This window comes from Hemicordylus capensis, chromosome 4 (genome assembly GCF_027244095.1).
Source record: "Hemicordylus capensis ecotype Gifberg chromosome 4, rHemCap1.1.pri, whole genome shotgun sequence".
Taxonomy (NCBI): domain Eukaryota; kingdom Metazoa; phylum Chordata; class Lepidosauria; order Squamata; family Cordylidae; genus Hemicordylus; species Hemicordylus capensis.
Genome location: NC_069660.1, coordinates 99,593,777 through 99,620,379, shown reverse-complemented (window position 1 = coordinate 99,620,379; position 26,603 = coordinate 99,593,777). Strand labels below are relative to the sequence as shown.

General features: G+C 44.2%; 1 long non-coding RNA gene across 1 annotated transcript; it reads right to left on the bottom strand.

The window, feature by feature from the left end:
• Nucleotides 1–7,601: 7,601 nt before the first annotated feature.
• LOC128324609 (uncharacterized) lies at nt 7,602–20,262 on the bottom strand. Its single transcript, XR_008306983.1, has 4 exons — nt 20,127–20,262; nt 14,072–14,277; nt 11,785–11,838; nt 7,602–7,714 (listed from the first exon to the last, which is right to left on the bottom strand). It is a non-coding gene; the product is annotated as an uncharacterized LOC128324609 (long non-coding RNA).
• Nucleotides 20,263–26,603: the final 6,341 nt, after the last annotated feature.

Here is a 26,603-nt window from a genome sequence, read left to right as displayed (position 1 = left end):
GTTTCTGGACTATGTACCAATAACTATAATGCAATAATCATGAAACAATGAGGGAACTGGAGATAAGACATTTCACATTAATGATAGCAATGACAAAAAAATCCGCTCAAATTGCGGAGTTCTTGGGGATGGAGCTCCTTGACTAATATGAAAGCTAATAATACCTAATGGGAAAACAAGGAGGCATAGAGACTTTTGAGCAAGAGGAATTAGTTACCTGAGATTTGGAAATGTGGGTAGAAAAAGAAGGATGGGTGAGATCTGGAGAGAGACAGAGAGTGGAAATGGAACAGAGAAGTGACAGGAATAAAAAATACTCTGACTGAAAGGAGTTTATCTGCACTTGAGGGGAATAGACTGAAGTTATGAGCAAAAGCAGGATGGATGGGGGAAGACACAAGTGTCCAGGAGCTTTCCCAGAGAGTAGGCTTTACCATGGTTTTACTGAGAGGCTTTACTGCGAGTTCAAAGTTGCTCCCCAAAAACAAAAAGTGGATTTTTTTTACCCCAGATAGAAAATGGGCTACACTCTAACACACAATTTAAAAAACCTGAATTGTGTATTAAGTGCTCCCCGATAGCTTGCAGGGACTTCGGGGTAAATTTGGTCAATATGTGAACACACAGCCTCCATTCCAGAGGAGATGCACACTAAAAGCCAGGTGTGAAAAACTTCCTGGAGAGAGATTTTGTGTTGTTTGGGAGAAAGGAAGGGTTTTAGTGGGCTGGGGCTGTGGGAGACATTGAGAGAGAGGGGTCAAGATACTGGGAGCAAAACAGAGGTTTCCCAGTTCTGCCTCTATTTAGTAAAAGAACAGAAAATCAAGAAAATCTTAATTTAAGAAGCAATGCAGGGGGACCAAAGAAGAAAGCTGGTCTGAAACCACAATGTGTGATTCAGTCAGAAGATACACACCTTTCCTTCACCTGAGAAAAGATCCTGGAAGTTGAAGAACAGAAATCTTCTGGCAGAGGATTCCCCTTTACCAATAAAGGGGCAGGCAGGGGGACTTCCCTAAACCTAGAGAGGCTGGAAAGGGAGTTATTTAGCACTTACCAGTCCCAGGAGGCTACCAGGGGCGTAGCTATAACTGAGCGAAAGGGTTCAAAGAACACGGGCCCCAGCTCCTGAGGGCCCTCCAGCTCCATCCCTCCCTATTTTCTTCATTGTCTCCCTCACTCTGGGGGGCCGCCAGAGAGAGGGATGAACACGGGCCCCCTCTCCCCTAGCTACGCCCCTGCTAGCAGCAGTGGCCTAGTAAGATGGAGCCACTGCACCCACTGTCCCCCCAAAGTGGCTGCCATCTCTGGGACTGGTATTAAATTACTCCCCTCCTGTCCCCTCTAGATTTTGGGAAGCCCCCCTGCCTGCCCCTCTACTGGTAAAGGGGAATCCTCACCAATTTCCCCTTTACCAGTAGAGCTCCAACAAGGCTCAAACTGGTTTGGTGGTCATACCAGACTGGGTCTGGTTCAACTGGTGCCAAAACTGAGCCAGGCTGGGTCAGTTCGAATATGTCCCAGATTCGAACCAAACCAGCCTGGTTGGTTTTGTGCACATCCCTTCTACCCAGGTTTTCCTCCTACTCTGCTTCCGTACAACCAAAAATTGGGAGCACACATAGCTCCCAAACCTGGGTAGAACACAGTTTTTGACTGCGTGAATGGCCTTTCTTTGTGGTTTTGCGCTCAAATGGGCAGTTTTGGTAGTTTTAAGTTAACAACTCTAAAATGGGCTTTGCTGGACAATTAAGAACTTATTGTTCTGCAAAAGCAGGTCTTTTGAAATGAACATGCTTGAGAAGGCTTAGACAATAGCCTTTCCTTGCTCTGTCCATGAGCCTGATTGGGTTAGTGTTTTCACTGGAGAAGCTGGCATTTCTTCCAAGATTATGGGTATGAGTCAGCCCTTCTCCTGGTATGAGTCAGCCCTTCTCCTGGGAAGATTCCAGGGCTCATGAGAGGTTGATTGCTTAGGAATTTCCACAGCCTCTTCTCCTGGGAAAGGTATTGAGGTTTTTGATTAACTCTAAACCTTGCAGGGAATGCATGGTAGCGATCATTCTGGGTGGAGCAGCATTCTGATTAGAATGGAAATACCTGAGAGGTGTTGTGCATATAAGGTAGCTTTTTCCTAGAGTTAGACTGACTCATGCCTCTATCAGCTGCATAAAAGAAATCCATTTAACCCTTTACTAATATAAAGCAGGATTCTGTGGGCTTCCCACATGCAACCAGTAGCAACTCATCCTTACAATCAGGAAGGCGCCAAATGGGGTGCAGCAGCCTCTGATCCTGGCAGCTCTGGTTGCACCACTTTCTCTCCCATTCCGCCTTGCCCCAGTGTAAACGAGAGCCTCGGGCTGATCATTTGTCACAGCTCTACCTGCACAGCTCTACCAGTCGAATGGTCAGCCTCCAGGAAGTGTAACTCTTGTTAATGCTGGGGAAGGGCAGAGTGGGAGAGAGAGGCACAACCAGAGCTGCGGGAATTAGAAGAAGCTGCCCCTCATGCGGTGCCCATTGTTAGGACAAGCTGCTACTACTTGCATCCATTCCAAAAGCTGCTGCTTTTCTAATTTAATGGTGCCAAAGGCACAGTGAAAGAGCCACTTAATGACACAGTGGGGAAATAACTTGCCTAGGGAGCAAGAGGTTTCTGGTTCAAATCCCCGCTGGTATGTTTTCCAGACTATGGAAAACACCTATATCAGGCAGCAGCAATATAGGAAGATGCTGAAAGGCATCATCACACACTATGCAGGAGATGAACATAAGAACAGCCCTGCTGGATCAGGCCCAAGGCCCATCTAGTCCAGCATCCTGTTTCGCACAGTGGCCCACCAGATGCTGCTGGAAGCCACAGACAGGAGTTGAGGGCGTGCCCTCTCTCCTGCCATTACTCCCCTGCAACTGGTACTCAGAGGCACCCTGCCTTTGAGGCTGGAGGTGGCCCACAGCCCTCCGACTAGTAGCCATTGATAGACCTCTCCTCCATGAATTCATCCAAACCCTTCTTAAAGCCATCCAGGTTGTTGGCTGTCACCACATCCTGTGGCAGAGAGTTCCACAAGTGGATCACATGTTGTGTCAAAAAGTACTTCCGTTTGTCGGTCCTAGACCTCCTGGCAATCAATTTCATGGAGTGACCCCTGGTTCTAGTGTTGTGTGAGAGGGACAAGAATTCCTCTCTCTCCACTTTCTCCACACCATGCATGACCTTATAGATCTCTATCATGTCTCCCCGCAGTCGTCTTTTTTCTAAACGAAAAAGCCCCAGGTGTTGTAGTCTTGCCTCATAAGAAAGGTGCTCTAGGCCCCTGATCATCTTGGTTGCCCTCTTCTGTACCTTCTCCAGTTCAACAATGTCCTTTTTAAGATGTGACCAGAATTGTATGCAGTACTCCAAGTGTGGTCGCACCATAGTTTTGTATAAGGGCATCATAATGTTAGCCATTTTATTTTCAATCCCCTTTCTAATGATCCCTAGCATGGAATTTGCCTTTTTCACAGGTGCCGCACATTGAGTCAACACTTTCAACGAGCTGTCCACCACAACCCCAAGATCCCGCTCCTGGTCCATCACCGACAGCTCGGATCATATCAGCATATACTTGAAGTTGGGGGTTTTTGTCCCAATGTGCATCACTTTACACTTGCTAACACTGAACCGCATTTGCCATTTTGTCGCCCACTCCCCCAGTTTGGAGAGATCCTTTTGGAGCTGCTCACAATCCGTTTTGGATTTCACTACCCGGAAGAGTTTGGTATCATCAGAGATGGCAGTGGTAATCCTCCTGTATTCTACCAAAGAAAATCACAGGCCTCTGTGATTGCCAGGAGTTAACTCTGACTCCACGGCATAACTTTTCCTTTAAGGCACAGTAAAACCCAGGGTCTTCCCCTTCAGGGACACAGGCAGGAGTGGAGTGCTCTGAAATAGGGGATGGTGCTCCTAACTGCAGACAATTTTCCAAAGGGTCAGAGATAGATAGCAGTATGGTCTAAGTAAGGTCATCTGATTCTGCTTAACCTGGCTGGTTGTAGTTTCCCTTCCTGCCATTGCCAGGGAGGCACTATATGCTTTATTTCCAGATAAGAATGTAGCTTTAAGTAACAGCTCTGGTATTGTAGGCATGAAAGCGTAGTCTGGCAATAAGGTTCTGAGTGAAATCTTTATGTAACAAACAAGAAACTAGCATGGTTCAGTCAGGACATGATCACCCACATAGTTATGGTAAGTAAGATAAGGTAAGCTAAGTAAATTTATTAGACCAGCTTAACATTTAGAATAATACAATTATAATTTACAAAATATTCAAGGCACTGTAGATCAGCAAGGCCCAGGTCAGTCAGTCAGTCTTATGCGAGCAAAGCTGGTCTTGTGGTAGTAAGCATTGATTGTCCCCTTTGCTAAGTGGGATCTGCCCTGCTTTGCATTTGAATGGGAGATTACATGTGAACACTGCAAGATATTCCCTTTAGGGGAGGGGGCCTCTCTGGGAAGAGCATCTGCCTGTTTGCATGAGGAAGGTTCCAAGTTCCTTCCCTGGCATCTCCAAGATAGGACAAGATTTATTTTTTTTATAGGACAAGATTTTTTTATTGAACCAACAAACTACCAAAGCATACAGTACGTTGCCAAAGCACAATTATATACAAAGTGGTTGTTTGTGCATGATATATCTACAAAGATTTACACACAAGGATTTGGAAACCCACAAGGTTATGAAGTATATGCAGGTAGTACTGTAACTCGGGGGTGGGGGTTTCAAGGCACATCAGGTAATCGGGGTGGGGGGGGGTTACGTCCGACGTCCATTTCCACAATTTGTCCCATTGCTGTTTAGAAGAGATACTCTTGTCTTTTTGCCATACATGGTACGTACATACATAACCATACATGGGGGCACCCGTTCCGTCCCGTTTCCTTGAAGGTTTCTTTCTGGGACCTCGAAAGGAGGTTCTATCGCTCAAACCCGAGGTTAGTTCTTCCTAGGGCTGAGAAAGACTCCTGCCTGCAACCCTGGAGAAGCTGCAGCCTGAGCTTGATCAACTAATCGTCTGATTCAGTAGCAGGCAGCAGCTGCCTATGTTCCTTCTCCATGTGTACCTGTGTGATGCAGAGATTAAAGCACTTGAGCCCTACTGCCAGAGTCCCTAGTTTGAGACCCCTCAGCATCTTAGACTCTGGCCAGTTGCTCCACATTTTTGATGTGTAGTGGCCAAGATGATAGTAGGTTTTTTTTTAATGCTTTGATTATTAGCAAAGCAAGATATTTTAGGTGGCATAAAACAAGTGAATAGTAGCTAGGACTTGTTGTTGGAATGGTTAATATTCTATGCTGTTGCTTCAACTTTTAAAACAGGTGTAGAAGAAATAGGCCTCATAAAAGCAGAAGATCCATACACCAAAGCTGCCAGTAAGAAGCTCAACCCTCTTTGCTGAGAAGAATCCTGTCTGCAATGCAGGAAGGGTGAAGAGCTAGTACAAGCTAAATACTGGTGCAGTGTGGCGATAGGGGAACCAGATGTACACCTGATGTGTACTGGCTCCACTGTCCCCAAAAGTCTGTGAGATGTGTGCTAGTCTGAGTTGATCTTGTGCTACCAGAGGGCTCATTGATACATGCAAATACATAACTTGATTTCTCTATACTTGATTACGCTATATTTCAATGTGTGAATGCCGTTCATGTGCCGAGTGAAAATCAGTTTGGTGTGTTTGTGTGTGTGCATACATGCACAAGGTGGGGGTGGGGGTTATGAAATTCTGCCTCTGCAGATAGATCTGTCAGTGGCTTATTTACACACAGGATGTTGCAGCCATGAAGTAATAAATACACATATGGATCAGCCCTGAAATGGGGGAAACATTTAAATACTGCTCGTTTTCCTGTAATCCCAGCAACATCAACAGGATTACTTTAGTGGTCACAGGTACACCTACTGAATATTCAAAATATACCAGAAGTTCTTGTACTGCCCAGGGCTGCATACTCTGACTAGCTATTTCTGGAGATATTTCCCCCTCAATGTTTCCCCCTAATATTTTTTTAATAATATCACACTATTAAAGTCTCCAGGATTGCTTTCAATAATCATCTGGAAAGTAATGCTGATTCCTGGAGACCCTGGGTCAATTCTGCTAGCAATTCTGTTAGCGTTGCCAACATTCCATTGTCAGACTAAGGAACATAGAGGGGGAATATGTGGGGGTAATCAGGGGCCTGAGTAGCAGTGCTGTATGTGTTATAACTAGTTTAAGTTGAAAGTAGTTAATACAACTTAGATTGCTTCTCCTCTGCTTATCGATCTAACCGTGGTTAGCCAAATTGTTCTTAGGCAAGCAATGATAGGTTTCATACACGAGCACTATCTAGTAATCATCACTTGCATGATTTTCATGATCTTGATACCTGGAGAATGATACGTTAGCCAATAATTGATGGCTGTTAATGTCCCAAATATGGGACTGTTGGCAACCCTAGCAGCCCATCAGAACCACAGAGTACTCTGGTAGGGAGGGAGAAGAGAAAGGAGTTGAAGGTCACGAACATCGCTTTTAATTCTTTACTAGTGAAAATAACTGATTTGATTAACTGATTAAGTTAATAACTGATTAACTTAACTTAAGTTAACTTAACTTCATAGGAACATAGGAAACTGCCATATACTGAGTCAGACCACTGGTCTATCTAGCTCAGTATTGTCTTCACAGACTGGCAGCGGCTTCTCCAAGGTTGCAGGCAGGAATCTCTCTCAGCCCTATCTTGAAGAAGCCAGGGAGGGAACTTGAAACCTTCTGCTCTTCCCAAAGCGGCTTCATCCCCAGAGGGAAATATCTTGTAGTGCTCACACATCAAGTCTCCCATTCATATGCAACCAGGGTAGACCCTGCTTAGCTATGGGGACAAGTCATGCTTGCTACCACAAGACCAGCTCTCCTCCTTCCCATGAGATGAAAATAAGGGACAAATGGTGTCCTGAAAGGGCCAGACAATTTTGGACTGAAATAAGGGATATCCCTGCTAAGGAACTGTTGGCAACCCTAGCTTCTGTCTCTTTAAGAGGCAAGCCTCTCACATGGCCTCCTCACAATAGGAAGGTCATGTGAGAAAACGGGGGGCAGGGCAGTTTTGGTTGGGCTCCTCAGGGGCCTTAACAGAAGCAGGCCTAGGGGTTTAGGCTAAAGATAACGTGTAGATAAGGTGTACTTGTTTCTTTGCCCACCCACCCCCTACCGCCAATCTGCATTTTATATACTGCGCTTTTCTAGTGAGTGGTTAGCAATAAAGCATTGTGTGGTTAGAAGAGGTCTGCTGTATGTTGCTGTTCTTGCATATTCAACCGAAGTCAGCAGATTTTCGTGCACAGGGAGATGCACATTGGGCTAAAGGTTCACTGGGTGCCATGTCTGTCTGTGGAAGAAAGAAGCAAGAAACAGATTGAGATTCCAGAGGTACAACCATCTTTGAGGCTCTGTATGATGCACATGGTGCAGAAATGAAGGAATGGATACAAGACAGCAACAACTGTTAAAGGTGATGACTTTCAAATGAGATATTAAACTGACCTCTCCTCTGGTGACTGTCCAGGTGGAAATTTTAAAAATTCCATAGCGCTGTCAGAGAATAGCATCCTGTTCCAAATCTTCTCCTAATACAGGTTTGAATTTCAGAAGCAAAGTCTGGTCTGACTGAACCAAGGAGTCCTACAGAAGGAAATTGTGATTCACTAAGTGGAGGAATATGAGGAAAACAAGATAAACTCGTTGAAAAGAAATAGTTACATATTAGCCCAGACAAAGAAGTAGAATTCATTGACTTGTACTTGATGATAGAGCTCTAGATAAAGCAGACACAATAAAGTTCCAATTAGTGATGAGGCCAGTTTGGGCAAGAAGAACTGGGAGAAATTCCTGTCACACCCAGATATGTCAGGAGCATTAAATGTCACAAATATATTGACTGCAGCGGGGAAGGGGGGATTGGCATAAATAGGATTACCCTAGTTCAATTGAAATAAGGTAGTCCTATTTCACTTTTGTTTTCTAGGATGTGTAGTGGTTGAAGGTGACAGACAGCAGATGCCTGTACCACTCCCCTCATATTTTAATGAGAAGCTGCTCTGTTGTGCTGCTTAACCTTGCAAGTTTCAAGATAGCAAGAGCTCTGCCTGGTAACAGAGGTGAAAAACAGAGCTTGTGCCAAGTTTTTGAGGGCCCTGCCAAGTGAAGGATGGTGCCATAGCAGCATGAGAAGGTGTCGTGTTCAATCCCTGGCATCTCCAGGTATGGCTGGGAAATATCTTTCTGAAAACCCTGGGAAGCCACTTGCAGTTGTTCGTTTGTTTAAAATATTTATACCCCGCCCCTCCAGCGCACTACTGTTCGGAGCAGCTTACAACAATAGACTAGATATCCGACACAATAAAAGTAATAAAATTAATAATTAATTAGACTCAAATTAAAAATTATTTTTTAAAAGTTAAAAACTGAAAGTTATAAAAAGCTAAAGAACTTACCAGAGATAATAAAAATTTGAGCATTAAAAAGCCTCCTTAAAAAGGTGTGTTTTAAGTTGTTTTTTTAAACACTGAGGGAGGGAGCATGGCGAAGCTCTTCAGGGAAGATGTTCTAAAGCCAAGGGGCCACAACTGAAAATGCCCTGTCTCTAGTCCCTGCCAACTGGATCTCTGTTAATGGTGGGGCCATGAGCAGGGCCTGAGACAATGAGCGAAGGGCCCTGGCAAATTCATATGGGTGAATACGGTCTGACAGGTACCCCGGCCCCAAGCTGTGTAGAGCTTTAAAGGTCAAGACCAGCACCTTGAATCTAGCCTGGAAGTGGACCAGTAACCAATGAAGCTGCCGGAGGATGGGTGTGATACTCATGAAACGACCCACACCCATGAGCATACTTGCAGCAGCATTCTGAACCAGCTGAAGCTTCTGAACAGCCCCACGTATAGATAGATATAGTTAGATAGATAGATATCTTTATTTTGGTCATTGAGCAGCAATCCCCACGTAGAGCTCATTGCAGTAGTCCAATCTGGATGTTACCAACACATGAGTGACTGAGATCAGGTCCGACTTCTCCAAGCAGGGTCACAGCTGGCGTACCAGCCATAGTTGGTAAAAGGTGCTCCTGCATACTGCTGCCACCTGCACCTCCAAGGACAACATCAGGTCCAGAAGCACGCCCAAGCTGCGGACTACGTCTTTAAGAAGGAGTGTGACCCCATCCAAGACAAGATTTACCTCAGTACTCAGATGATCAGTTCTACCAACCCAGAGCACTTCCATCTTATCTGGATTAAGTTTCAGCTTGTTTGCCCCCATCCATTCCAGTCACTGTAGGCAATACTGAGCTAGATGGACCAATGGTCTATCTATGCACACATATCTATGCAAGTGCCTCCACAAGCCACTTTAGTGATGGTGTGGGAGTGAGGCATTAGCAGCCGCCACTTGTTTTCAGCAGAGTCTTTGTGGAGTTGGATATGGGCCCTTGGCCAGTGCCCCAGTTGGCCTATTCTTGACACTCACCCTGGTGAAAACCTTAGCCAAGATACAGGGGCTAGGAACTATGCGAAGGACTTGGGAGCTGCATTGAGTAATTAAAGCCTGTTCCCAGTCACTAGAATCCATATCCATACTTTCTCCCAGCGTTCTAAGCAGGAATTCAGATGGTATCTTTTTATAGTCCTGGAAATGGCATTGTTCTCTGAATATAATGCATAGTCCACATCCACATTTAATTTCTCCTGATGGTGTACTGGAATTCCCAGTTCTTATAATGTTAAACCACACACTTGCAAAAACCCAGCAACTATTTTCATAGCCTTTTTCTGCACTGATGCAAATTCTTCTTGTACGAATTGTGTTGTGCATTGTATGAACAATTAATGCTCCAAGTCCTCATACACAACCTCCTTCTTTCCATTTTTTCTATCAGCATCCTGTAGTCATGCAACCATTAAAATAATGGTCCTGTGTTTGTTTGCTGGCTGGGAGCATGCCAGCAGCAACAAAAGACAGGGTGCACACAACCACTGAGAAGCCTGAAAACATTTTGATGAAATACAAGCTCTTGGGGAGACACACAAATGGTGAAAGTCAAAAAGTTCACTTTGTGGAACACTAAGACTTTGATATATAATGACCCCGCCCCCCGGGAGAAAGAGTTATTTGCTCCAGGACATCAAATGGAGCAAACCCCATGCCTGGCTTTTCTATCATGGGTTGGACAGACAGAATAATGCCACAGAAACATTCAATACTTTTGAGCTGTACGTGAGGTTTAAAATCAAGAGCCTTGTCACACAAGCTCCCCTCTGTTTATGGCTGCCTCCAGAAAATCCTCAGCGTATAAAGATTTCAGCACACCATAACAACTGCCTAATTAGTTCTGATTGTGTTGAATGATGGTAATTGCATTTTTACTGCAAGCTTACAGGCAGTGTTTGTTATTATTAATCTTATGGCATATACTGTATGGGCAACCTTTGTGCCTGAGGCAGTTTGGTGCGCTACCCCTGCCCCTGAGGAAAGTGAAGTGCACCACGAGCCAGTTCCTCTACCCTCCCCACATGTGACATGTTCTCCTTTCCCCACCCCCACCTACCAATCTCCCCATACTTGGAGGAGGAGGTGGCAGCCACCACCACACTGCCACTCATTGTCATCCTATCCCCACTTCTCTGTTTTTCTCCCTGCCTTTTGAAAGGGATCGGAGCAGAAGGGAGTCTGTGGGTCTTTCCATGCAGTTCCTTCCACACTGTGTCCTGTGTTCTCCTTCTTAAACAGCAGGGAGTGGGATGGACACATGAGAAGAGGATGATGAGCAGCAGTAGGGATGACTGTTTGCCCCCCTACTAATGAAGTGGTCAGTGAGACAGGTGGCCAGTAGAGGCTTTAACATGGGTTTAAGGGCACAAGCATGTACTTAATCCCAGGTTTGGATTAGGAGCGCCTGCAAGAGCGCCTGGCTGAGGGAGGCTCCTTCAATGGCATGGTGCATTGAGAGATGCTGGAGGACTTCCTCCTCTGGCTCCTTGTTCTGATGCTTGCCGCGGCACTGTGTGCTGTGGTGAGCAGCAGAGCGAATGGGGGAGGGAGAGTGTGCACGGGGAAGCAGGCTCTTGCATGCCTCCCCACCAGCCCTGGTGGCAAATCAAGTCATGTGTACAATCTCCATATCTTTTGGTCACAAGTGCTGGTTTTCCTATCCATGTTCAATATTTTGTCCAAGAACCATTGATTCATAATGACAAGAAAGACATTCATCCCCTGGCATATCTTACATCAAAATTAAGTTCAGATCTGTTTAATTTCAGTTCCACAGCATCAAATAAGTAAGACAACTGCCTAAGTGGCCGATTTGTGCCAGGGCCCCCCCGCCCCTCACACAACTGTCCATGCTTGGATCGGAAACACAGGAAGCTTCTACAGGAAGGCCTCTTCCTCTCTGATTTATGGAGCTTTTGTTGGATAGAATGCCAGGCTGAGTTAAAAAACATCACATTGGCATCAATAATATAGCCAGCACTGAAAGATACATACATAGTTCTTATTAAGCCTAGTTTAAACATAGCCTTAATAAGAATTAAGCATACAAATATGCACAAAATGAAACTTTTATTGAGTAGTCAGGAGCCAAATTCCAGCCAAGGAATACTACAAACAATAAGTTGTAAATTCACAGATACACTGAAAGTAGAAGTGAATGTGGCCCTGCGCCAGAGCATTAGCAGGGCAGCATTAACTAGGGAACTTACCTGGACAATGGCCCAGGGTCTCAGTCCTTGCAGAGGTCTCTGTCAAGAAGGCTGCTGAAACACAAATTAACACCTCCCTCCTTAACAATATCTTTTTCACTCCACTCACCAAAATAAGAGAGTGAATTATAAACAGGAGATCTGACCAAGACAAACTTGTACGTCTGTTGAGCGACAGTGGTTCAGTCCATCCTGGGCTAAAGAGAGGGGTGCCCAATCTTGAATGAAAACAAGTTGTTCTAGTAAGAACTAATCTGCCTGCTTTCCTTTCACTATCCCTACAACTGGACTAAATTTGGTTCAATTCGAGATCCACAAGTTAGAGCTAACCGCCATCTTGGATTGGGGTGGATTACATCATCACAAGCTACATCATTGAGACATTCCTATGTGTCCCTACAGCTGTATCAAATTTGGTTCAAATCAGTTTGGCGGTTCACCGGTTAGCCCACTTGCACCTCAAAAGTTTATACGTCTGCCATCTTGAATTGGGGTGGATGACATCATCACAAACTACACCACTGAGGTGTCCCTATGGGTCCCTAAACTGTACTCAGTTTTGTTCATATTGGTCCAGGCATTGCAAAGTTGATCGGCGGGGTGGGGTGGGGGACACACTCACACGGACACACAAAATGCCGGGTGATCTCATAAGCCTACTGGAAAGTAGGCTAAAAACACTGGGATCTGGAGGAAGAACCCAGAAATGCAGCCCTTTGAATCAGAAAGGTAAAGGCCAGAACAGGTCAAGGAGTAGAGCCAGTGGGTAGAGCCTGGTGTCAGCCCAGTGCAAAATCTATTTATTCACCTAAGCCATATGGCAAAAACACAATTTCCCTGGGTAGGCCATGCTTGATTCTGCTTTGTTGGCAACTTTAGCTATGTAATAGTACAGGTGTCGTCATAGTATGGGACTCTCCTAAGTTATTGTCCTGAGCTGTACCAACCTATCAGCTTGTGTGTGTCACATAAATGCAAGTTTCAGAAAAAATCCAGATCTCTGAAATGTGAGCATTACACATTATTGACCTGCACCCCCACCCCCACTAAAGCCCTTCCTTTCTCCCTTCCTGCAGACCAAGTCTAATGCAGATTCGACTGCATATCCTGCAATTCTCAGCAGTCTCTTTAATTAATGTACATTTTAATACAATTCATTATTCAGATGAGCAATGCAATCATGACAGCATCCTCTATTAATTTTAATAACAACAAATAATGCTGTTCAGTGCAGGAGATTATGACATTAATCTTGTTTAGCTGAAAAGATACAAAGAAGGGGGCAAGTGGTTTTCAGAGCTGGGTCCTTAAGAGTGATGACCTAATGGTAGGTCAACAATTCAGATGCCAACTTTTTTCTGGTAGTGTGCCTGTGCCTTTAAGAGCTATATGAAAGAAGGCATTTAAGTAGTAAAACATTTTCTGCCAGACAGATGGAATGGAAGAAAAAGTTTCATCTGATACATTTGGCTTGCTATGTTATAGTTAAAGGCACTGGAGTCTCCCCACAAAAAAAGATCATAACCCTAATCAGGATTAATCAGTACACTGTTGTTTGCTTCTGTTCTTATTTATGCCTCTCCCAGGGGTGTAGCTAGGGGAGAGGGAGCCTGTGTTCACCCCTCTCCCTGATGGCCTCTCAGAGTGTGGGAGATGAAGAAAATAAGGAGGGGTGGAGCTGGGGGGCCCTCTGGAGCTGGGGGCCCCGGGTTCTTTGAACCCTCTGCTCAATTATAGCTATGCCCCTGGCCTCTGCATAAATATATGAATAAAGGTACTTATATTTGCTTCATAAAATATTATATTGTATTTGCTTCAGAAGATACTGCAGCGATTTAACATACAAAGACCTCTGAAACTAGGTCTTTTTGTTCAAAAACCCTGTGGATGAATTGCAAGGCTATGATAAATGGGCAAACGTACTTGGGCCTGGGCGGTACTGGGGTTTTGGGGGCTGGCACTGGAACAGAGGAGGAACTCTTAACAAAGACAAATTCTATCGATCAATTTCTTATTTAAAACTTTGGTGCTAGTGCCAGGTTCATGGCGTGTTTGGCCAAGGATCTTTTGGAGCCCCTTAATGGCGGCAGGGTAGAGGTTGGGTACTTGTGCTGGTGGCAACTATCTATATTGCCAATGTAAAGGTACCCAACCGGTACCCAACCCAACCCATAATATTGCATTATAGGTAAAAGAAGATAATGGCTACCAACACAGCTGTTGAAGAACCCTCTTGAGCTGCTGCCATTGCTGTGGTAAGCCTCATATGAGTTTGGGGGAGACTTACCTTGGTGGTGGTAGCAGCAGCCTGAAGCACTTCTTGGTCACTGTCCTGGAAGCCACCGTCTTATTTGACTGAGACCTTTGATTGCCCTGGGCTCTCAGCTAGAGCTCAAGTTGGCTGAGCCCCAATGCTGACCCTAACTGCCTACATAAAGGTATGTTAGATTAGGGGTTGGATTAGGTGCAGTCCATTCCACAATGGATGAATACCTCAAAGAAAGCATCAAAAAGAAAGAGTGAGACAAGCTGGAGCATTTTGGGGGGGAAACAGCCATATACTTCCAAGTAAAACCATCAGCTGTTTTTCCTTATGAACAATATTTAATAATAGTAGTCAGCATTTATATAGCACCATCCAAGTACAGTATATAAAGCATTTTACATACCTTAGCTAGTAACCAAGTAACTAAGAGAGTCTAGGGGCAGGGCCTTCTCTGACTTGTGGAGGCAGGAGGACAGAGCCAGAGCTTTGAGGGACTTAGCAGCAGGGAGTCAGGCCGCATTCACATGCAACACAGAACTGGAAGTGAAGGGGTCTCTGGTTTCAATTTTCGAAAATCTGAATGTGAGCAACTGCAGTTAAGAAAGAAAATGGTTTCCTTCGCTGGACAGTGATTTGTACCTTTGGTTTGTAGTGAGATCTGCTGCCTGGACCTCTGGTTCTGTGCTGCCAGTGTTGCGTCCAAATGCTGGCACTGCAGTCTGGTTGCTTTGCAACTGGAGTTGAGGGAGGAAGCTCCTCCCTCACTCTGGCTGCTATTGGCGGCCAGGGATGAACTTCTGTAAAGAAAGAAGCCCAGGCAGCCAGTTCCCCCTCCTCTCTGTAGTCAGTCAGCAAGACTGCAGAGAGGCAGTTCTCCTGATAGTCCAAATTCAGATGGGAGAGCATCTATTGGACCCGCGTTTCCATGTTACATCTGAAGGCGGCCTCAGTCTGTTTTGGACAGCCTTATGCTTCCCTTAAAGAATCAACTTAGCCATTTGGCAAAGATGCTCCTGGATCCTACTTTGCCTCTGAGTTGCCAAGTGGTGGCAGTGGGTAGGCCTTTACCCAGCCTAGGAGGGTGATCCAACTGAACCTGTTTTCTGGAGAATGCAGACCCAGCCACCATCATGTATGCCTTTGTTACATCAAGAGTGAAGACCTGTAATGAGCTCTGTGGGAAAGGTTCTTTTGCAAATCCCGTCATGCAGTGCCAGATCCAAGTTTTGGACAGCTCCCAGGCATGGCATCCTCAGTGGGGCCCCCTCCTCCTTGTTGCTGCTGCTGTTGCTGCTCCTCCTCATCGCTGTTGCCTTCTCACTTGCAAGGGAGTAAGCTGGCAGGCAAATGAGTGAATATTCAATGGCAGCTACTACTCTTTTTTCCTCCTAGCTAAATATTTCCTCATAGCTACTGTTGTTTCCTCTGGGCAGAGGGAAAGGGCTGGCTGGCAAGCACACACGTGGCAACAATGAAGAGGAGCAGCAATAGCAGGTATCAGGGCTCTTGGTGGTGGGCCCCCTGCAAAGTTGTGGGTCTTGGTACTGTACCCAGTTATGTCAGACCCTGACACTGTTATCACATCTGAAGCCAGTTTGGTAGGAATACAGGAAAGGGCCTACTTTTTTACGGCACCCAGGATGTGGAACGCCTTGCTCTGAGAGAATCCAATAGGCCCCTCTTGACTTGTCTTCTGCCTATGGCCAAAACCCTTTTTCTTTCGGCAAACCTTCAGCACTGCATTAGTTTGACTTGTTTTGCTTCTCCCAGAATACAATTTTGTTTTTGCTGGGCTTTTTAAAATACTGGTTTTGAATTTTTGTTATTATTGAGGTGTTTTTTTTAACTGGATGTGAGCCACCATGAGTGCTCTGTGTTCAGAGTGGATCAGAGTAGAATGGTGGTTTAAGGGTGTGTGTGTGTGACCCTATAATAAATCAACAATGTTTACGACAACCCAGTATAGTAGGCCTGAACAATTTATCTTCATTTTGCAGATGGGCTGGCCAAAGTAACAGTGACATGACTAAGAGCCAAACTACACATGATGCTGGGTGGCATGCCATTTCCCCTAGAAATTTTGTTTTTACAGAATGTAGCCATAGAGCTGCAATCTTGTCTGGAAGGCCTACAGGTGGCAGGGCAGGGAGGGACCCACCAAACTGGTTTTTCCACACAATTCAGACACCTATCAAATTACACTTGTCTACACAAAGGATTTGGAGGATAAAGGGCAGGACAGTACATAAATTGGGTCCATGCTTATTGGGCTTTTGGCTTATTTGGGAGGAGAAAGCAATGCTTCCATTCACCCCGGCAAAAGCCACCCCCCAAAAAAATAAGCATTGGCCCCAAGCTGCTTGAGTGCCTTCTGCCAACCAGGCTTCCAGCCTACTCTGGACAGTGACCCCCTGCAGAAACTACAATCAGAGGAGAGGTGACATACAATTATTACTTAGTATATTCATGATTTGCATTCTCTGCTTGAAGCTACACAAGGCTATATACAAAATTTAAACCACAACTATCCACTGCCAAGACAACTATCCACCGCCCTATCCACCGCCAGGACAGTACTTCCAGTGACTGTTGCTGGTGTGTGTGTTATGTTTCTTTTTAGAATGTGAGCCCTTTGGAGACAGGGAGCCATCTTATTTGTTTGTTGTTTCTCTTCGTAAACCACCCTGAGCCATTTTTGGAAGGGTGGTGTAGAAATTGAATTAATAACAACAACAACTACTACTACTACAACTGAAGAGAAAGAACATTATAAATACTTGGGCATTCTCCAGGCTGATAACATCGCACACGCTGAAGTTAAAAGAAAAATTGGAAGTGAATACATCAGGAGAGTTAGAAAAATCCTCAAGTCCAAACTCAATGGCCATAACTCAAGCCATAAACACCTGGGCTATACCTGTTATCAGATACACTGCAGGAATAATAGACTGGACCCAGGCAGAGCTAGAGACGCTGGATTGCAAGACCAGGAAAATCATGACCATCAATCATGCTCTACACTCCCGCAGTGATGTCGATAGGCTATACCTCCATCGCAGCTCAGGTGGAAGAGGAATGCTGCAAGTCCATCAAACAGTAGAGGAGGAGAAAAGAGGCCTTGAAGAATATATCAAGGACAGTGAAGAAGATGCACTTCAAATGGTCAATAATGTGAAACTATTCAACACCAATGAAAGAAAGCAGGCCTACAAGAAAGAACAAGTCAAGAACCGAGCAGAAAAATGGAAAAATAAGCCCCTGCATGGTCAATATTTGCACAATATAAGTGGAAAATCAGACATCACCAAGACCTGGCAATGGCTTAAGAATGGCAACTTGAAGAAAGAAACAGAGGGTTCAATACTGGCTGCACAAGAACAGGCACTAAGAACAAATGCAATAAGAGCAAAAGTCGAAAAATCCACAACAAACAGGAAGTGCCGCCTTTGTAAGAAGCAGATGAAACAGTGGACCACCTAATCAGCAATTGTAAAAAGATTGCACAGACTGACTACAAACAAAGGCATGACAAGGTAGCAGGGATGATACACTGGAACATCTGCAAAAAATACAAGCTACCTGTAGCCAAAAATTGGAGGGACCATAAAATTGAAAAAGTTGAAGAAAATGAAGATGTAAAAATATTATGGGACTTCCGACTACAAACAGACAAACATCTGCCACACAATACACCAGATATAACTGTAGTCGAGAAGAAAGAAAAACGAGTCAAAATAATCGACATAGCAATACCAGGGGATAGCAGAATAGAAGATAAAGAAATAGAAAAAACTACAAAATACAAAGATCTACAAATTGGAACTGAAAGGCTGTGGCAGAAAAAGACCAAAATAATCCCAGTGGTAATTGGCGCCCTGGGTGCAGTTCCAAAAGATCTTGAAGAGCACCTCAACACCATAGGGGCCACAGAAATCACCATCAGCCAATTACAAAAAGCAGCTTTACTGGGAACAGCCTATATTCTGTGACAATATCTATAACAATTGACAATAAAATTCAGCCATCCCAGGTCCTTGGGAAGGACTCGATGTCTGGATAAAACAAACCAGTCAATAACACCTGTCTGACTGTGTTAACAAGAAATAACAACTATAATACAGGAAAGCAATAAAATATAACAGGCCTGATTAAACTTCAGTCTAAAAAAATACATCACACATTTTAAATGTAAAAAGAGTAGAAATCGCAATTAAGAATAGGAGCTGTAAAGATGATCTTCATAAACAACTCATTTTATACATTTGTGTGGTAAACAATTTTTTTTACAAAGCCACCTAGCCCAGAAAGCAAATGTGAAAGGTTTCAGTCATAGTTAGAAATTATTTGTACTTTCAGTTGTCAGAAGTGATTGCCTTTTTGGTTTGTACTAAAAAGTTATCCAGATCTAAAAGCAAGGTATTCATTTACCAAATAATGACTTGTGGGCTCATATAAAAAGTTGTTTTTCCATTGGCACCCTAGCTTCTTTTTCCTGACAGCAAAAGCTAAAAATGTGGTTCCTTCCCAGAGGTGTATCTAGGGAAAATAGCGCCTAGGGCAAGCACTGAAATTGCACCCGTCCAAACATCTGACACCCATCTTTCAGATAACTTTACCATAATATCAGCTCAAAAATACAAGTTCAGACACTTTCAGAGAAACAGGTTGTAAGCAACACACACATGCATACACACATACAACCACACATGTGGCACATATGTGCCAGTTGCCTTCCCAAGGAAATCCAGCACATCCATGTGCTGGGCATGCCTCCATAGAGCTAAGCAGTGAAAGTTCTCTTTAGCAAATGCTCTGCCACCTCAGCGCACCTCACTACAGCTTGCTGCCTCCAAGAAATCCAGGGATGGGTTTTTTCTGTCCAAACAGCTTTTGCCTTAAAGGAGATGATTGCAATGGGAAATCCTAGGAGCCCCAAACAATCTGAAATTATCCAGCAGCTTACAATAGGCTTGGATCCAGCAGCCTGATCAGGAAGAAGGTGGCAGTTGCAACTAGCCACAGAACAGCAAAACAATGCGATATTCGAATCAGAAAAAAATGTTGTGTAAGAGGTGTGTGTGTGAGAAAGAATTTAGAACAATAATCTACCCTGCACTACCGTCACCAATTTTCTGTCTCTGCCACACTGCAAAGGTTTGGTAAAAGGTTGCCCCTGCCCCATCCCCTCAAGTTCCTGGGTCTAAAGGTAAAAACAAAACAAAAAACTCAATTCTATTGCACACATATTCCATTTCCTATCTGTCGCGGTGACAGATACTAAGGTAGTAAGAACATATGGCCTGTGATAGTGTGTATTGGATAGAGGACACCAGCCACCTTCATAGCATTACAACCCTTTCAAAAGTGAGCTCTATCATAAATGAACCAAGTAGGCACACAAATATGGTGCCTTACACCTCCCTTGTTCAATACGGAGGCAGGCAACAGGCAGACTGGACAGTAAACTTTATGTCTAGTTTATCAAATGCACTAGTCAATCAGAATCACAGCATGACTATTCAATGTGTCTTTTAAAAACAATTGTGTTCAAAGTAAAAAGGGAGTTGCATTGATTTTTTTTTTTAAAGACATTCTAAAATATAACTTTTTTAGAAGGCAAGGAAACTTGAGCAAATCTACTTGGAATGCATAGGCAATAAAAACCCGAGTACAACTCAGCTAAATTGAAGGGAATAATTTGCAGCACGTTAACCACTTATTTCAAAAGACAAGCCATTTCTCAGTATGGTAAGACTGCACAACACAGGGATGGCAATACATTGCAAATGCAACATTTCTGGGTGTGAATTCTTACAACAGTTCCCACCCCCCACCCCCACCCAGCACCACACAAGTTAAAGGCAGGCACTTTCCAAGTTTGGAATCCCACAAACCTTATAATCAGATTGCTTAGATAAACATGCAGATAAAGATAGAGCTCTGTATAGAGAATTAAACAGGATGCGAGTGAATATTTCCATTTTATTCCTTGCCTCTCCCCCACATCCTTCAGTTATGCCAGTTTACAAGGTATTAAACCAACATTGTCTTTTTAAGGGGTGTTTTGTCCACTTACTTTCGTGCCATTTATATCTGTTTTTTAAATGCTTGGGTCCCTTGCCAACAACTTTGCATTCTTCTGACTCCCTAGATCAGGGAAAAATCTAGACATGGGTCTCGCAGAGGCCATTTGAGCATGTGCGGCAGACATTTATATTTTCAGCAGCCTTTTTTTTAATTTTAAAAAAATGGCCACCACACATGCTCAAATGGTCCCTGCAAGGTCCTAAGCCTTGCCAGGCCTCACAGAGGCCTTTTGAGCATGTGCGGTGACCTCCAAAATGGCCACCACACTGATCTTTGTAGGCCCAAACAGGTCTGAAAATCAGCCTGGGACGGGCTGCAGTAGAGATTTAAGACGCCGGTGGGGGGAGGGGGAACTTTTGCAGATCGCCCCTAGGAAGCCCCCTGAAGGGGCTACAGGTAGAATTTTTTTTTTTAAGAAATCAAAAAATCCATGAATTGGGGGGGGGGGTGGCTGGGGCATGTGCTCTGGCTGCCCCACCCTAGTTTCACCTATGTTGCTTCCTGTCTTGCTACTGCATGATCCCCCTAACAAGGGGTCCTTTGGGAGGAATAACTGCATCTTATTTATTAGGCTATGTGTATGCATGGGTACAATTGCACAAATTCATCATTTTAAACAAAAAGTTCTAGTAAGAACTAATCTGCCTACTTTCCTTTCCCTATAATCTTAATTGATAATTACAATTTTCACAATTGTAATTATCACAATTTAATTCACAATTGTAATTATCACAATTTAGCTGTCAGCAATCTGGCCACCCAGAAGGGAAGTCCAGGAAGATAGACCACAATACAAACTGGGCTGCAGAAACGTAACATGGCTTGGAATAGTTCTTTATATCAGGCTCGGGCTGAAAGCTGTCGACACGAGGGTTGACAAATGTTGTCTTCCAGCAGCTAACAGAAAGCTGCTAACCTGCTTTATAGTCCAAGCTGATAACTCTCAGCTGGCAGGGATTCAAGGCTTATCAGCCCTCTGCAAGAGGCACTTACTCCTCCTGATAGTTTCCAGCTGTGCTCTCCGCCTTGTGACATGCTGTTGCTGTGGAGTCAGGGGGGTTGCCCGCACAGCTCATCCTCCAGTCTGTCCATTGCTGTCTCCGCTGCCCCAGACTGCTGTGCCTGCTCCGAAACATCAGCCAGACCTTCCTCAGCCATCTCTTGGGAACTGACAGCTGGGCTCTGCCCCTCAGGCATCCCCGCATTGGCTGAAAGGCTGTCAGCCTCCCCTTCCTCCTCGCTATCTGAGATCGAGGGCGTGACATTAGCCCATTTCTGTCTCAAACATTCATGCATCTGCCATCTTGAATGGGGGTGGATTACATCAATCCAAGCTATGCTGTCAAGGTGTCCCTGTGTTTCACTACAACTGTACCAAATTTGGTCCAAATCAGTTAGGAGGTCCACATGGTAATCCACTTGTGCCTCAGACATTCCCACATCTGCCATCTTGAATTGGGGTTGATGATATCATTACAAACTACACTGTTGAGGCATCCCTATGTGTCACTACATCTGTACCAAATTTGGCCCAAATCAATCTAGTCATTGCAAAGTTGATAGGGGGATGGACGCACATAGACACACACATAAAGAGCTGGGTGATCTTATAAGCTTACTTTCCTTAAGGAAAGTAGGCTAAGTAAAATCCTGAAACTCTGAAAGTGTATGTAGAGGAAATACAGAAATATTAAATATAACAATAAAAAGGGACAAAAGTGATAGCAAATTTAATGCAACAGGAGTCCTGCACTAGATGCAGGACGTCCTTTATGTTAAAAGAGAGGAGTTGCATCATGCCTTTTCTTTGCATAAACTGCCATTTTGTACTGGAAAGTGGAGTAATGAGACAGAATCTCAAGAGAGCAAATAGAAATAGATTGTATCTGGGTTGCCTTGCACATGTCCATTTTTTCCTTACAGTTCTGTGTAAAAAATATTGCACGTAAACTGTCATCTGCAGTGAGTGCCAAAGTGTTTATTTTGCAACACACTAATTGTACGCGTATGTTGAGAAGTTACTGACAATGGTGTCTTCCCTCTGAGATTACACATGGTGAAACCCATGTGCTCTTGTCACCACAAACAAATGGATTGTGTGTGATCTTCCTGTAAGCAAGCTATATCCACAAAGGAACTAACTGTGTGAAGCAGCCCGCAGATGCAGTTGAAATTAGATCAGTGTTTAAGACTGCAGAGGAAGAAGACTTAGATGTGTATCAAGAACCACCACTTCATGTTGGCTCATCTGAATTATCAGAGTTAATTCCTATTGTGTGAAATGGACAAATAAGATAAATCACAGAATCACACGTGTTCATATCCAAACAATGGCAACTAGCTATTATAAATGTTCTTGGCTGAACAGGGATGCTGCTTTAATCTGGACTCTTAGTTAAATGGGCTGCCACTATAGTGGAATAACTTCTTTCCTACAGCTGAAGAGCTCATGTCATGTTGCATTCCAAGGTGGTCTCTGTTTTTTCTGCCCCACAAGAAAATGGCAGAATCAGAGAAGTCATTGGGCTGGTTGAGAGGTATCATCCAAACTAGCCCATTGTGTTGGCATTTTTTCTCTTCCATTTCTCTCAGTATTATTCACAGCTTTTCTAATGCACTCCTTGAGCTGGCCTTAGGAATTATCATGCTCTCTGTTTAATGTTGAAATTGTTGGGGTTTGTGATTATATAGCAAAGTGTCAAGGAAGCTACCACTCCAGTTACAGAGTGTGGAGTTTAGTTGTGTTGCAGCTATTTAAAGAACATGCATGGATATCATTGTAGAGTCTAAGTTACTTAACTAGTTTATTTGTGAAATACATTAGGTTAGGAAAGACCTAATTCTATCCAAAGGCTACATCATGAATAGGCAGGGAGAGAGAGAGATGTTTCCACCTTCTCTCTAGGAGAAAAGGAAGAGGACTGATTCACCACAGGAAGTACCTGAGGAGTCAAGGTAGGGTCATAGAGTAAAGGCAAGCAGAGACAGGTAAGGAGAACCTCATGAACTACTTCTAATTCCAATACCCCTATTGGTCTTTAGGATAGTCGGTTCAAAAGGTCGATGCACTGGAACTCCATCTCCAACAAAAATGGCTGCGTTATCCTAAACTAATTTATCTATACATACAATTTGTATAGATAATTTTACTCCAAGAAGATCAGGTCAGAATACATTTTATCCTCACAATCTGTCATGTAGGATTTTATCCTGTCAAGTAGGATTAGGATAAAATGATAATGACTAGCCTAAGACCATCCAGTGAATTTCATGCCTCGAGGTGATTTGATTCCAAGACTCCCTAGTCCAAGGGTCTTCTTCTGCATCATACTGGCTCTTCACGAGCATTTAGTAATGTTTTCACTTTAAATTGGGAAAAAAACCAACAACACCCCATTATATCCCAAAATAATGGGTCCCAGCTGGAGTAGTAGTATGTTATTGCACATGTTGGCACAACCATTTAAGTATAGTGTCACATCATGCAGCCAAAATATGCCCAATCTGGGACCAATTTCATGCTGTATGTATTCACTGAACACACGGCAACCATTTGAAGATGGTGACCGATGAATAGCAATTGTTGGACAAGTTTATTAAAGTTGAGTGAAGCTCCATTAATATCTGTCACCATGACAACCAACATCCTTAGATGTTACTACTGCATGACTGACAAATATAAATGGTGCAATGTCAACCTTGGGCTAGTCTGAGAAAACATTTTCAAAGCAACCCCCACCCCATGCCTATTTAAGGGAAGACTTGCCATTGCTTCCAATGAAATCATGATGGTTCCAATCAGTATAGCAACTATTTTTGTACCAATTAAATAGGAAATTTGCATGTAACCTATTTTTTCTTTAAGAGACTTGTATAGTAACAGGTTTAAATCAGCTGCCATTATATATTGTAATTTTGCTAAAGCTATCTATAATCGTAGTAGGACCTGGAGCAGAAAACTGACAGAAACTGTAAAGACAAAAGAAAAAGGAGAACAGCAGCAACTATTTTTACAAATAAAGCAGAGCTTTAGATATTAACTACTCCAGGTGCTCCTTGGTCCATTTATTAGATAAACGTGACAGGTCAACTGGAGGGGGGTTGAACTTGCCAGGGAGCAAGGGCAGGCTGCCCTGGTGTTGCAGTTGGGAGTGGAGTACACAGACATGTCTGGGCTGTTCCACTGCAGACTATAAATGAAAGAATGAGTAAATAAATAAATTCCCTACACACAGAAAATGAGGCTAGAACTCATCTCCAGATATCTTGTTTTCTACATGAAGATAATCCCCCACCCCTAGAGATAATCAGTCATGCAAACCCTACCCCTATCCCTAGCATCCCTGCTAACTGAGCAAAGAGACACCTTTTAAAGTGGTAATTCTCTTATATTTAGCAGGGGGAGAGCAAGTGGCCCTATCCAGCCCCAGCACAGCATCCCTCCAGTAGGTGTTGCTGATATTTGCCTTATGTTTCATTTTAGATTGTGAGTCCTTTGGGGACAGGGGGCCAGCCTATTTAAGAATTTTTCTATGCACCCCCCCCCCCCATGTTTTCTCTTGTGTGGAGAGCCGGGATCAGTCCCGATCCGGGCACTCCCACCCCACCTAACCCTACTTTTTTTCCCAGCCTTTAGCCAGGGTTAAGGGCACAAGCTGCTGTCAGCTCTATATGGTCAGATAGGGTTGCCAACCTTCCAGCAATGGTCTGGAGTCACCAGGAATCAGCACTAGGCAGGGGTGGAGCTTGCCACCATTGGGCGAACTGGTTCAAAGAACCTGCCCCAAGGGCCACACCTCACGGCCCCAGACACGGCGTCTGACGCCAGATGCAGGGGGCATTATTTCGGTCCCAAAAAGGGCCGCACAGCCCTGTTTGGGACCAAAATCGGCCCACACTGCATTGGCAGTGCAGCTGGAGTGACTTTCCCTGCCGTTTAAAGGCAAGGAAAGCCGCTCCTGGCCTCGCTGCCAATGCAGCGCGGGCTGATCTCCTTCCCAAATGGGGCTGCGTGGCCCTGTTTGGGAGGGAGACCACACGCCCGCGTCTGATGTCCGACGCAGGGAGCGTGACTAGCCGGCCCCCTGCGTCTGATGTCAGACATAGGGGGTGGGGCGAGGGGGCTGCAGCAGTGGCCGAACACGGGCCGCCGCCAGACTCCCTCCACCACTGGCACCAGGTGACTGTTGAAAGTAATCTTGGATATTTTAATGGCTTGATATTGTAAAAGCTATTTGGGTGGGAAGGACATCTCCAGGAATAGTCAGAGTTGGCAACACTAAGTAAGAAGTGACAAAGGCTGTGTTACTCCACTACTGATTTTAGAAGTATGCTCTACTTCTTTTGTTCAAGCTACAACTTTTGTTCCGTTCTCATCAACTTTTTTTGCCCCTTTCTCATCAAGCTACAACTTTTGCTACAACTTTTGTTCCTTTCTGATCAAAGCAATGCCAGTACTGGGTTGCAGGAACAGCCAAACTGAGATCCCAGCTCACAACACAATAAAGCTGAAGTGCAAGCTGATTTTAGGTCCATTCTCATTCAGTGGACAAAACCAACGTTTGCCTTCGGCCTTCAAATGTAACTCATTTACGGATTTCCCTGCCTTTGGCAATGCACCTAAAATTGAGTATTTGTTCCTCTTATTGTCAAAGGTTCAATGAGGTGTTTTGTTTTGTTTTAATTTACAGACTAATAAAGAAATGTTATTTCTTACTGGAATACATAATGATGCCGTGGCTTACATTTTGCAATGGCAGTTGTGTTTCTTCAGCTAGTGAAAAGAGTAGTCCAGCTGGGGCCCTTATAAACCTGCTCTCAGATTTCTCTGACATAATAAATAAAGCTCATACACAATTTACTGGAAATGGATTTCCTGAAAAGGAGAGAGTCAAAAGATATGGGGAAGGGGGAGGCAGAAAGAATCCTTGATGTGGTTATGCTTTCTCACCAGGATCTTGCTGAGGCAGATGTCTGCACTGTGTATCAAGAGTTGACATCTAATAGCAGTAACTTAATATACCATAGTAATGTAAGCCAGTTTATTAGGCAGTATACATTTCTTTTCTTTGGTTATGGAAATAGCTGTTGGCCAAATTTTGTTATCATACAGGTGTTGTTCATATGTCCAGTCTCCACAACATGAAAGCAGGTGTAGAAAAGAGACCTTGATCATCATGGGGAGCTTTCCTCCTCATAAAGCTTTATTTAGGATGGGCCACATACCACACAGCCACCTAATGGCGCAGCAGGGAAATGACTTGACTAGAAAGGCAGAGGTTGCCGGTTTGAATCCCCACTGGTAGGTTTCCCAGACTATGGGAAAAACCTATATTGGGCAGCAGCAATATAGACGATTGCTGAAAGGAATCATCTCCTACTGCGTGGGAGGAGGCAATGGTAAACCACAGACAACCACAGGACTCTGTGGTTGCCAGAAGTCGACACCAACTCGAGGGCACACTTT